Raw genomic sequence first — 11,826 nt, forward strand, 5'->3', positions numbered from 1 at the left:
GGGATGGTGATTTTGGGTTATTGTCTGTTCTGCTACTAGACTGGGCACTCCAGAGGGGAGGGACAGGCCATATTTGTGGTTGTACCACCAGCCTGGCCCAGGCCCAATCAGTGTTTGCTCAAATGACTAGGGCATGCTGTGTCCACTTAGGTCTGTGCTCTGTCTAGTCCGTTTTGTCTTTAGGACAGGCCGCATGGGCCAGTGGTCTGAGTGCATGGGCTGTGAAGCCTGTCTGCGGGTGGGAATCATGCATCTACTACTTCCTAGCTGTGTGACTGTTCTCTGCCTCAGTTTCCTTGTCTGTAAAATGGGATTAATAATAGTACTCACCTCATAGAGCTGTTATGAGGATTAAATGGGTTAATATTTGTAAAGTCCTTAGAAGAGTGTTTCACTTACACTGAAGGTGTATTTTAAGTAAATAAAAGAATTTTGGGGGATCTGAATTAACACAATAGACAGAAGGGTGATAACAATCGGTCCAGTCACTGCATTGTACGGAGAGTGACTTTTGCCGATGGATGCCGTGCAAATTCACATCAGATGTGAAGATGGTTAGAGATGACTCCAAGATAGATCTCAGGGTAGGAGTGAAGCCTTCTTTATTATCAGCTGAAAAACACCCCAGACCTTCAACTTGGGACAATAAAACATTGTTTTAATGCCCTCTTCACCTATTTTTTTTTGTGTGTGTGTAAGGAAGATTAGTCCTCAGCTAACATCCGATGCCAATCCTCTTTTTGGCTGAGGAAGACTGGCCCTGGGCTAACATCCCTGCCCATCTTCCTCTACCTTATATGGGACGCCGCCACAGCATGGCTTGACAGGCGGTGCGTCGGTGTGCGCCTGGGATCGGAACCTGCGAACCCCGGGTGCGAAACCCGGGCTGCCGAAGCAGAGTGCGTGTACTTAACCACTACGCCACCGGGCTGGCCCCACTCTTCACCTATTTTTTAACCTTTAAAATCAGCTCTCTGGGCCAGCCCGGTGGCGCAAGCTGTTAAGTGTGCATACTCCGCTGCGGCGGCCTGGGGTTCGCTGGTTCGGATCCCCGGCACGCACTGACGCACCGCCTGTCAAGCCATGCAGTGGCGGCGTCCCATATAAAGTAGAGGAAGATGGGCATGGATGTTAGCCCAGGGCCAGTCTTCCTCAGCAAAAAAAAAAAGAGGATTGGCAGATGTTAGCTCAGGGCTGATCTTCCTCACAAAAAAAAAAAAAGGCAGCTCTGGTTTGCTCGCATCACTACCCTGTTTGATACTTGAATTGTTTTCCTGTTGCCCCTAGTTTCCCACTGTGGCTTCCAAGTCCTACGGGACCCACCCCAGCTGCCACCTCCAGCCTCATCTCCGCCAACACTCCCCTGGTCTTTCATTTTCCAGTGTGAAGTTCCAGCCGTGCACCCTTCCCCATTCCCAAGCATGCAGCCTCTCTCCTCGGTGCTTTCTCTCCTCTGCTGTGTCAGCGTCCCTCCTCCCCTGCTCTGGGTTTCAGTTCCATTCAAGCCTCATCTCTTCTGGATTAGATTAGGGCCCCTTGGCTATCTGCTCCCCGCACACCTGGACTTCCCTTCTCCTACCATTTGTCACACTGCAGCCCTTCTGATTGCTTGATTGTCAGCCTTCCCCATCAGATGACAAGGGCCAAGGCTGTTTTGCTCACTGTTGTATCCCTATTATCTCAAGGCCTGGCATGCAGTAGGCACTCAGTAAATCCTTATTGAATGAGTGCTTAATTTTAGAAACCAGAAGCTTTTAATTTACCCAACCCAGATTTCAGCTGTCTGGGTGTCCCCACGTCCTCCAGTTTGTCGCAGTGATTGTCCATTAAGACTGAATGAAATTGGCTGAGTCTCCATCCCGTTTATGGTGGGTAATGTCATCCCTGTAGATCACCGGAGGATGGTTCCATTCCCCCCGAGCATCTCTGCTGACTGCTGCAATTTACCTCCTGTGCCTGCCAGCCCTTTTCTGTGCTACTGCTCTCTGCCAGACCCCGTCCCAGCTCCGTTAGTGCCCAAGGTGCCCCTCTCAGGGCTCTGCATGTCAACAGGTGGTTGCTTAGCAGGTGACACAGCAAGCAGCTTAGAACAAAATATGGCAGATGTCCTTTAGAATGGTGCTGCGGGGGAGTCAAGATGGCGGCGTAGGCAGACTCTGAACTCACCTCCTCCCGTGGACACAGCCAATTTACAACTACTCGTGGAAAAATTACCCCTGAGACAGAGCTGAAAACTGGATAAGAGGAACTCCTGCAACAACGGACAGTCCTAACAGGGGTGGAAGAGGCAGAGACTCCCTTCCGGAGAGGAAAAACGCCGCCTTCACAAGCCGCCAGCGTTACGGCCGCCGGGAGCAGCTCACAGGTACGCAGCCTCCCTGGAGGCGCGGGGCCCTGAGCCGGGGAGCGCCCCCGCTGTGGGCATTGTGTGGACCCAGCACAATCGGGACCAGCGGCATAATATCTGACTTTGCTGCTACTAAAGCATTGGGTAGCACCCCCAGAAAACCCGGCTCACAAAGAAACTAAAACTGGCTCTTAAAGGGCCCGCGCACAAACTCACCCGTTCCAGAAAGAATCCTAAAATCACCAGAAAGAAAGGTGCACACTGCTTTGGTGACAAGAGACTCACCTAATAGGCCCTGAGTGCATCTCGGTGAGGGGTGAGACCTCTCCAGGGACTGGGACATTGGCGGCGGCCATTGTTGTGGCCTGGTGTGAGCGTGCTGACACAGACGCCATTGGAGTTTTCCCTGAGACCTGCTAGCCCAGGGTCTGCTCCACCCGCTAGAGCACCGATTTAATCCAGCTCAGCCAGGGCAGGCAGCCCACCCTAGAGACTGGCCCCACCTAACAACAAACCCTCAGGCAACGTGTGGGCCTGCATAGATTGGTGACTGGATTTTCTGCAGCCTGGCAACTGAGCTGACTTGAGCGGGGCAGGGTGTGCACAAGGAGCGGGTGGAGAGTGTGGGGTGGTGGCGGAGTGTGTGGGGCTCCCGCCGTGGAGAGACTGGGTCCGCTTGGGAGGTCGGGCGCCACACGGGGCAGGACTGTGTTGACTGTGTGTGTGGACCTGTGGGCGGCAGGGCTTGTCAGCTGCAGAAGACTTGTGCTTCTCAAAAACCCACATAGGAGGTTTGCCCCACCTTCCAAAGCCTGAAACAATTGGGTGCTCCTGTGCCTGAGGCCAGCCCCACCCAGCTGCAATCCTCAGAGAGCTGACAAGAGACCTAATAGGCTAGAGGTTTACAGCAATTCTAAGGCCCTGAGCCTAACAACCTGCCATGCTGGGGGCCTACTCACTTAAAAGAAATACTGCAACACAGATGTGGTATTAGAACTTGCAGCCAACTGTGCTGGGGCTCCTCACACCTGATAAAGAGACTGAAGGGCCCACAACAACTACAAGCAGCTGAGCATTACAACAGCTGGCCAGGAGCATAACTCAGCCTCCCTGGGCGCCTATAGGGAGAGCTAACAGGCCACAATAGAAGGACACACGTAGCCCACATAGGGGCCACCCCTGGAACATTGAGAACTGAGGGAAGCACACTGGAAGCCTCCTAAGCCATCACTTACATAAGGTCACCTATCCAAGAGCAGGAGACGTAGCTGACCTACCTAATACATAGACACAAGCACAGGGAAAGAGGCAAAATGAGGAGGCAAAAGAATACATTCCAAGTAAGGGAACAGGACAAAACCCCAGAAAAGGAACTAAGTGAAACAGAAATGAGCAACCTACCTGACAGAGAGTTCAAACTAAGAGTGTTAAGGATGCTCACTGATCTGGGGAGAAGAATAGATGAACTCAGTGAGAATGTCAACAAAGAAATGGAAGATAAAAAAAGAACCAATCAGAAATGAAGAATACAATACTGGAAATGAAAAATTCATTAGAGGGACTCAAAAGCAGAGTAGAGGATACAGAAGAACGGATCTGTGAGCTGGAAGAAAGACTAGAAGAAATTACCCAAGGTGAACAGGTAAAAGAGAAAAGAATTAAAAAGAGTGAGGACAGTCTAAGGGACCTCTGGGACAACATCAAGCGCACTAACATCCGTGTTATAGGTGTCCCGGAAGGAGAAGAGCGAGACAAGGGGGCAGAGAATCTATTTCAAGAAATAATAGATGAAAACTTCCCTAACCTAAGGAAGGAAACAGACATCCAGGTACAGGAGGCACAGAGAGCCCCAAACAAGATAAACCCAAAGAGGCCCACACCAAGACACATCATAATCAAAATGTCCAGAATTAAAGATAAAGAGAGAATCCTAAAAGCCGCAAGAGAATGTCAAGTTACATACAAAGGAAACCCCATAAGGCTATCAGCTGACTTCTCAGCAGAAACCTTACAGGCTAGAAGAGAATGGCATGATATATTTAAAGTGCTAAAAGGAAAAAACTTACAGCCAAGAATACTCTACCCAGCAAGGGTATCGGTCAAAATGGAAGGAGAGATCAAAAATTTCCCAGACAAGCAAAAATTAAAGGAGTTTGTCACCAAGAAACCAGTGTTACAAGAAATGTTAAAGGGACTGATTTAAGGGGAAAAGAGAAGACCACAAATAGGAAAAATTATCTATTTCCACGATTAGAACGTAATGGATACAAATGCACAAAAAGAAGTTGGATATGATATCAAAAACATAAAAGGAGGGAGGAGGGTAGTTAAAGAGTACAGCTTTCAGACAGAGGTCAAACTAAAGTGACCATCAATTCTGTATAGAAGAAGTAAGGAACAGAGAAGGACTACTAAAACACTGAGGAAAAAAAAAAAAAGTTAAAAATGGCAGTAAGTACATACTTATCAATAGCTACTTTAAACGTCAATGGACTAAATGCTCCAATTAAAAGGCATAGGGTGGCTGACTGGATAAAAACAGGACCCATATATATGCTGCATACAAGAGACACACTTCAGACCTAAAGACACTCACAAACTGAAAGTGAAGGGATGGAAAAAGATACTCCACGCAAATGGCAATGAAAAGAAAGCAGGGGTAGCAGTACTCATATCAGACAAAATAGACTTTAAAACAAAAACTGTAAAACGAGACAAAGAAGGGCATTACATAATGATCAAGGGAACAATCCAACAAGAGGATATAACACTTGTAAATATCTACGCACCCAATGTAGGTGCACCTAAATATATAAAGCAATTATTAACAGACATAAAAACAGAAATAGACAGTAACACAATAATAGTAGGGGACTTTAACACTCCACTTACACCAACGGATAGATCATCCAAACAGAAGATCAATAAGGAAACATTGGCCTTAAACGACACACTAGAACAGATGGACCTAGTAGATATATACAGAGCATTCCATCCAAAAACCGAAGAATACACGTTCTTTTCAAATGCACATGGAACATTCTCCAGGATTGATCACATATTAGGCCACAAAACAAGTCTCCATAAATTTAAGAAGATTGAAATAATAGAATGGTGCTGCGTCTGTTCCCACCTCTGAGAGCTTTCCTGTCTATCATTTGGGCTTGGATGGCAGGTTCCTGTGATGATTCTGGGCCCATCTTTGTCTTCTGCCCTGTTCCTAAAGCCCCAGATCCTGTTAATTTCTTGTGCAGACCCAATGTAGCTCTTGCAACGTCTGCCTTTGGCTCTTCCAGGTTCTGGTCTCTCCTTACAAGTGAGCATGTCGATAATCACTAAGAGGAGGCAGCAGGGGCCCCTGTTAGGAGCGGGGGCTCTGGGGCCAAACAACCTGGTTCCAAACTGAGTCTCCACCTTTGCCGGCTGTGTGGCCTCCCCCATACCGGACTCCTGCCTGCCTCAGGTTCCTCGTCTACGAAACAGTCATTGTAATGATGTAAAATGGAAATTGTAATGAGGAGCAGGTGAGTTAATACATGCAGAATACTTGGGAAAATGTCCAGCACACAGTAAGCACCTACTAAGTCTTACCTGTTTTTTTATTAAGGTGTCTGCATAATCAAGACAGTTTCTCCGTGGGAGGAATTCTTCAGGGAGCTATGCAAGCAACAGTTCATTTTCCTCATTATGTGAATTCCAAGGCATCTGTTGATTTTCTAAGTTGTCGTCTGACAGGCCGGCCCAGGGGCCTAATGGATAAGTTCGTGAGCTCCGCTTCGGCGGCTCAGATCCCAGGCAGACCTACACACTGCTCGTCAAGCCATGCTGTGGAGGTGTCCCATATACAAAATAGAGGAAGATCGGCATGGATGTTAGCTCAGAGACAATCTTCCTCACCAAAAAAAATAAAAAAGTGAAATAAGATGTCGTCTGACTCTTGTCAGCATACACAACTGGCTGAGTACCAGCTCCAGCTCAGACTGGACTGAGAACTTGGTTCCATGTGGTTTCCTTATGTGATCTTGGGAAATTGCTTAAATTCGCTAAGGCTCAATTTCCTCATCTATAAAATGGGGACAGTACTGCCCCCTCGAGTTTGTGTGAGGGTTAAATGATCTAATGTATGTAAGGCGTTTAGCACAATGTCCAGGATGTAATAAGTACTTTATAACTGTATGTGATCATGACTATTATATTAATTTCATTGTTACATTTTTTTTAATAATCAAGAGCTACAGCATGTGCTTCTGGAAAGCTGCACCTCACTTCATCACACCCTGTGGTGTGAAATATCTTCTCGTTTATTTAGAAGAGGCTATTGGTCTTGATGTTCAATGGAGCTCTTACAGAAGGGGCAAGGAAAGAGGCACGAAATACATTTTGTGAAAAGAGAGTTGAAACTGTCCCAGATGGCATTTCCACCGTTGGTGGGATTAGAAACTATTTAACAGAAAGCTTCTCTGTTCTCAAGGGGGCCGAGGAGAGTTCTACTCTTCTTTGACTGCTTGGTGCGCGGATGCATGTAAACATGCTTTCCAGCAGAGAGGCTGATGGAGTGATACCCTAATGGAACCATTGGGGAAGGATAAACAGAGATAGAAACAAAGCTGCTTTCCAAATAATGCTCAGCGCCTTTCTGATACTTTCCATTGTAATTCGTTCCCATTAGAGGCACTTTGGAGCGTTTTAGAGCTATTACGTTGTAATTGCAGACCTGACTGTAAATTTAAAAGAACACACGCACAGTTTCTAAACAATTCAAAGAAAATGGAAAGAAATGCAAGATTTGCCAGCCAGAATCCAAATTCCAAAACCAGTGAGACGTTGAAATACTGCTCTGCATTTCATTTGAACCCAACAGACAACACATTTCAGAAAAAAATCAGAACTTTAAATAATCGTTCCTGTGCTGATTGTATAAACACATATATCAAAGGGGATAGAATCGAAGATCCACAGGAGGAAAGGACCTTTCAAGAGTCAAACGATCCTGAATTTGGTTTCAATCTTCAGCAAAGATGTATATAAAAACAATGTGAACGGTTGCTCCCCTGTCCAGGCGGCAGTTAAGTTATATGACAAAGCATTAGAAGAGGACAAAGAACAGTGTATCTACTACAGAAGGCAAGCGCCTAATGTGTTATTCAGTAGCAATAATTCTCCTATATCTGGGCCAGCCAAGGGAAACAAAGGCGAGTTAGTCAAACGAAGGCTGTTGCCAAGAGTTTTAAGACAGATTTTACCAGGTAGTAAAGTGTATGTGGCTGTAGCACACAGGCCACTTTGCAGACAACCTGTAGTTCCCGCACACTGCAGAATTTATTATTTTCTTTTAATAAACATTCCTTATGGTCTGACTTGTTGATAATTTTAGTTGAAATAGCTTCGGCTTCTAGTACTTTCTTCCTAAGTCAGTAGCTACCTCAGGCAGAGGGGAAAAGGAGTGCAAGGAAGAAATTGTAACCACATTCTTCCTTCTGCTGCCAGGTGGTGTCCCCACCCTGCCCTAAGCTAGAGGAAAGGTCCCCCCCAGCATCGAGGGGCCCCACAATCAATTCAGAACCATTTCTGGGCATAGAGCCAGTTTTCCCTGACACCTGCTGTGGTCCCGGGTGTAGTGCTAAATTTTGTCATAACAGGAAATAGTGGCTGAAGTTTCAGCCCCCAAACTTCTGATTCATAAATGGAAAGTGCAGGAAAGAATTTTAAAGATGGTCTAGTCCCAATACTTCAATTTACAAATGAGAAATCGGAGGCCCAGAGAAGGGACCTACCCAAGTGACACGACGTGTTAGGGCGGGGCAGGAACCTGTGTCTTCTCCCCCTCGGCTTCCTGCCGTTTGGAGGCACCTGTCCTGTTGTGTGTGTATCTGCTTGGGTTCATCCTTTGATGAAGAGCCGCTGCCTTGCTTGGCACACGCAGGCTGTATGCTCAGTACGACTGACCGGCAGGCTTCAGCTCTGCACAGTAACACCTGAGTGTGTTCATCAGTACTTGTGCCCCAGGATGGTGTTGCAGTGCCATTTGTGAACACTGTGAAACTTTGGGTTATTATGTAAAAACAATTCAATTTTGGGGGAGGTCTGGTGTATGTGGAGATACAGGGGGTGAGGTCTTCGACTTCCTTCCTACACTCCTCCAGGGAGAGCACTTGTGGGTGGGTACAAGCTGTGCTTCCCAAGTCGTAGCCTGTCTCCTGAAAGGCAGGGAGTTCCCGCAGGCCAGGCTCTGTGTAGGTGTGGCTTGAGTGCTGTCAGTTATCTACTTCTGAAAATGCCCCAGGTGTGTCTGCCCACTGAAAACCTTATGCTCCTGGTGGTCCTCCTCATATGGACCGGCCCTGGGATTCTGCCCCAGACCTCAGGACCTGCTCCTGTCAATCACAGCTCAAGGGACGTGAAGGATTAGACAGTGAAGCTTTATTGCTTCAGTCTTCAGATTTTCACCTCTCTTGTTAACCTCTCAAACAAGGAGGGTGAGTGAGCCACACATTTGCAACACCCTTTTTAGTTTTCTGTTTCTGTTCAGCCTAATCGACTTTGGGGTTGGGTCCAAATAGTGATTGTGCCTCTAGGTCTTTCTAGTAATCACACAATACTGTTCTGCTTACATTCACCTTTCTGGGGTCATCCTCAGAGACTCCAGCAGAAGCTTCCTGTTTTGTCTCCACCTCATCCTGCTGAAGTTTTTTCATTCAGCTCTGTGATAATCCTGTTCCTCACATAACTCATGTTGGAGATGGACACCACTTCAGCTTTCCAGTATACCTTAGCGGATTTGTACGATGCGTTTATCCTCATGACAATCCTATGAGACAGACTTTATTATTATCTCCGTTTTCTAGAGAGGGGAACTGAGGTTTAAGAAATTAAATCATTGCTAGTAAGTGGCAGATATGGGATTTAGACCCTAAGCTTTCAACCAGCACACTATACCAGTCCCACCCACCTGAAACTAGTTTCAACATCTTGAATATTGCTGTTAAAGTTAAGCACAAAAGTGACATTTCTCAGTTAGTATCAAAGTCAAGCCAGGAACAGCCAGGAAGCCAGGATTATTCCTGAAATCACATTCTTATATCTTTAAAATCTCTTATATAATTTGTACCTTGCCTTTACATTCTTCTTTTTGCAAATGTCTTTGGTACTGAACTAGACTAGGTCTATTACTGCCCTTTTGGTTCCTTTGATTCCATTGTCTGTTGGGTACATGTTCCTTCACAGAGGGAGGGAGATGGAGAAGGAACCCCGCAGAAGTGTGAAGACCTTAATATTCCATTTCACTTTTGGCTACCTTCGTGTGTCATGGGAAGACTCACATATTCACATTTCAATGACAATCTAGGAAGGAGAATGGTTTTCTTTAATATCTTTTGAAAAATCTTCAAGAATGGATTTTGTGTGATTGGAGAGCAGTCTTTCCAGCACAGAAGTAGAGAATTTCTTCCATTTGTATTTATTGTTTTAATTTTTATTGAATCTGGTTATTGTATGGATCATCTCTGATTTGAAATCTGTTTTGAAGGGGTTTCATGTATTGAAGGAGGCAAGTTGATTCTGTCTTCTTCACTAAAAAAATCAGCTCCTGGGGCCAGCCTTGTGGCATAGTGGTTGAGTTTGCGTGTTCTGCTTCGGCGGCCCAGAGTTCGGGTGTTCAGATCCTTGGTGCGGACCTGCACACTGCTCGTTGGGCCATGCTGTGGCGGCATCCCACATACAAAAAATGGAGGAAGATTGGCACAGGAACAATCTTCCTCAAGTAAAAAAGAAGAAGATTGGCAACAGATGTTAGCTCAGGGCCAATCTTCCTCACCAAAAACAATCAGCTCCTGTAGCAAGACTGTTGTGTTGCTTTGGGTGTGTGAAGTTGTGCAGTAGGTGTTTTTAGATATAGAAATATAGTTTTGGGGACATTTTATTGTAACATAGAAAAGTAACACAGAAAGTTGGGAACTTGGAACGGTCCCTGAGTGTCTGAGTCTTGCAGTAGCTATAATCAGAACTTTCTTTCAATTTGGTTTGAGAGAAGTCAGAGAGACTGGTGTTAGTAATAAAAATTCAGCTTACTGTCATTATTCACTACAGCCAAGACGTGGAAGCAACCCAAGTGTCCATCAACAGATGATTGGATAAAGAAGATGTGGTATATATATACAATGGAATACTACTCAGCCATAAAAAAAGACAGAATCGTCTCATTTGAAAAATATGGATGGATCTGGAGGGTATTATGTTAAGTGAAATAAGCCAGACAGGGAAGGACAAACACTGTATGACATCTCTCATACGTGGAATATAAACTAACACATGGACAGAGAGAACAGTTTGGTGGTTACCAGGGGGAAGTGAGTTGGTGGCTGGGCACAAAGAGGGAAGGGGCACATTTATATGGTGACTGACAAATAATAATGTACAATTGGAATCTTACAATGTTATAAACTATCATGGCATCAATAAAAAAAATTCAGCTTACTGAGACAGTTAAGGGACCACCAAACTACTATTTCATCGCAAATAAATGGAATAAGTGTGCAACTAAATGGTCCTGACTCTGACATCTCCAGAGGTCCTTATGGTCTGGTTTCTCTGGTGCATGTTCTGATTGTATGTAGTCAAAACTCCCCAGAAGGCGCCTGTTTTGCCCACATTTAACGAGAATGCTCAGCTGTAGTTGCTGGAGGGAGGCTAAAGGTAGTAATGTGTTAATTTACTTTGAATGGCAATGAGGGAGATTTGTCACTATTATCATCATGGGCTCTGTCATCTGTCAATTTACCAAATAGGAAAAAGTAAAATGTGGTTGTGGAAAAAATTAAATTCTCCTCCAATTTGTAACATTTTTATTGGTATCGCGAAACCTCAGGGAGAGCTGCTGCTTGCAATTCTGTGAGTTCAGTTGCTTTTGGGGAGAACAAATGCAACCGGGAATTTTCATATTACATAGCCAGTTATGGAGAAACCTCACTGAATCTAAACTCTAACTTTGGCTGCTTCAGTTTACTCTTCTACCATTGCAAGTACACAGTTTTTGGAATTCACAATATATGCTGATACCTCAATTATGGAATTTTCTGGAAAGGAAGATCCATCACAATGGCAGTGTTAAAAAGAATAAACCTTAGGCCTATACAATTGTGCAGTGCTGGGCCTGAGTTTGTACATTTTGAAGAAATAAATAGCCCCAGCCTCCAGGTGCCTCTGTCTAATTGATGGTGACCCCCTCTGTGAGTTTGGGCTTCAGTATCCTCAACGCAGCCTGTCAACATTTCCCATCCCACCTTTGCAGCCTCCTTTCCCCCATCCAAAGTTGAGGAAGACCAATCACTTATGTCTGTTCACTGGGTTTTTATTATAATGCTGTCTCAACTAGGGATTTCTATGTGTTAAGCCTTTTCTTTTCTCCTCAGGGGAATCCTCTGTCTCCTATTTTAACCAAGTTTCTTTTTTTTTTTTTTATAATTTTATTTACTTATTTATTT

At 45.2% G+C, this 11,826-nt stretch overlaps 1 long non-coding RNA gene across 1 annotated transcript; it reads left to right on the forward strand.

Moving 5' to 3' along the window:
• The first annotated feature begins 2,118 nt into the window (after positions 1–2,118).
• LOC147917392 (uncharacterized) lies at positions 2,119–7,701 on the forward strand. The gene is made up of 2 exons (XR_015549566.1): positions 2,119–2,365; positions 5,955–7,701. It is a non-coding gene; the product is annotated as an uncharacterized LOC147917392 (long non-coding RNA).
• The last annotated feature ends 4,125 nt before the right edge of the window (positions 7,702–11,826 follow it).

Source organism: Ceratotherium simum, chromosome 3 (assembly GCF_057802395.1).
Source record: "Ceratotherium simum simum isolate JZ-2026a chromosome 3, ASM5780239v1, whole genome shotgun sequence".
Taxonomy (NCBI): domain Eukaryota; kingdom Metazoa; phylum Chordata; class Mammalia; order Perissodactyla; family Rhinocerotidae; genus Ceratotherium; species Ceratotherium simum.